Below are 1,168 nucleotides of genomic sequence, written 5' to 3'. Positions count from 1 at the left end.
ACCTGCCTCTTGAGAAACCTACATGCAAGTCAGGAAGCAACAGTTAGAACTGGACATGGAACAACAGACTGGTTCCAAATAGGAAAAGGAGTACATCAAGGCTGTATTTTGTCACCCTGCTTATTTAACTTATATGCAGAGTACGTCATGAGAAACGCTGGGCTGGAGGGAGCACAAGCTGGAATCAAGACTGCCAGGAGAAATACTTCAGTACACAACTCTAAAAGATGACACTACGCCTTTTAAAACATAATCATGGCACCATTATCACACACGACACCATTCACTTAGCTCTAATGAACTCATTTACATCACATCTTCCCAACTGTTCCAAAGGTGCATCTTCATGGAGGGTCTGTCTGAATCGGGGCCCTGGCAGGGTTCACAAGGGACACCCAGCTCCTGGGCTCCGTGTCTCCTGTCCCTTCACCTGCAGAGACCAGGCGTCTGCGTAGAGGACAGGATGTCTCCCTGCTGCCTCCCGACGCAAAACGGCCCTTTAACCCTACACATTCCGGCTAGAATTCTTTTATAGAGAATTCTTTCATCAATAATTTTAAGAAAGAACTTTTATGGATCTACTGATAATATTCAATTTTGGAATCCAATGTGCTGGTTTTTAAAAAAGGAAAATGTTTGAAAGTTCTAGAGATCTGTTTCTTAACGTGAATATACTCAACACTACTTGAATTGTATGCTAAAAATGATAATGATGTAAGTTTTATGTGTTTCTTTCTTACCACAATTAAAAAAAAAAATGAACTGAGATAATGTGCAGAGCACATCATGAGAAACACTGGACTGGAAGAAGCACAAGCTGGAATCAAGACTGCTGGGAGAAAATCAATAACCTCAGATATGCAGATGACACCACCCTTATGGCAGAAAGTGAAGAGGAACTAAAAAGCCTCTTGATGAAAGTGAAAGTGGAGAGTGAAAAAGTTGGCTTAAAGCTCAACATTCAGAAAACTAAGATCATGGCATCCGGTCCCATCACTTCATGGCAAATAGATGGGGAAACAGTGGAAACAGTGTCAGACTTAATTTTTTTGGGCTCCAAAATCACTACAGATGGTGACTGCAGCCATGAAATTAAAAGATGCTTACTCCTTGGAAGGAAAGTTATGACCAACCTAGATAGCATATTCAAAAGCAGAGACATTACTTT

At 41.1% G+C, this 1,168-nt stretch overlaps 1 protein-coding gene across 1 annotated transcript in view; it reads right to left on the bottom strand.

Annotated features, from left to right (window-relative positions):
* Positions 1 to 1,168, bottom strand: part of DGKD (diacylglycerol kinase, delta 130kDa) — an 80,762-nt gene that overhangs the window by 4,233 nt on the left and 75,361 nt on the right. The window lies entirely within an intron of this gene.

The sequence above is a fragment of the Bison bison genome, unplaced genomic scaffold (genome assembly GCF_000754665.1).
Source record: "Bison bison bison isolate TAMUID 2011002044 unplaced genomic scaffold, Bison_UMD1.0 scf7180017864158, whole genome shotgun sequence".
NCBI lineage: Eukaryota > Metazoa > Chordata > Mammalia > Artiodactyla > Bovidae > Bison > Bison bison.
This window is presented reverse-complemented; position numbering and strand designations above follow the sequence as displayed.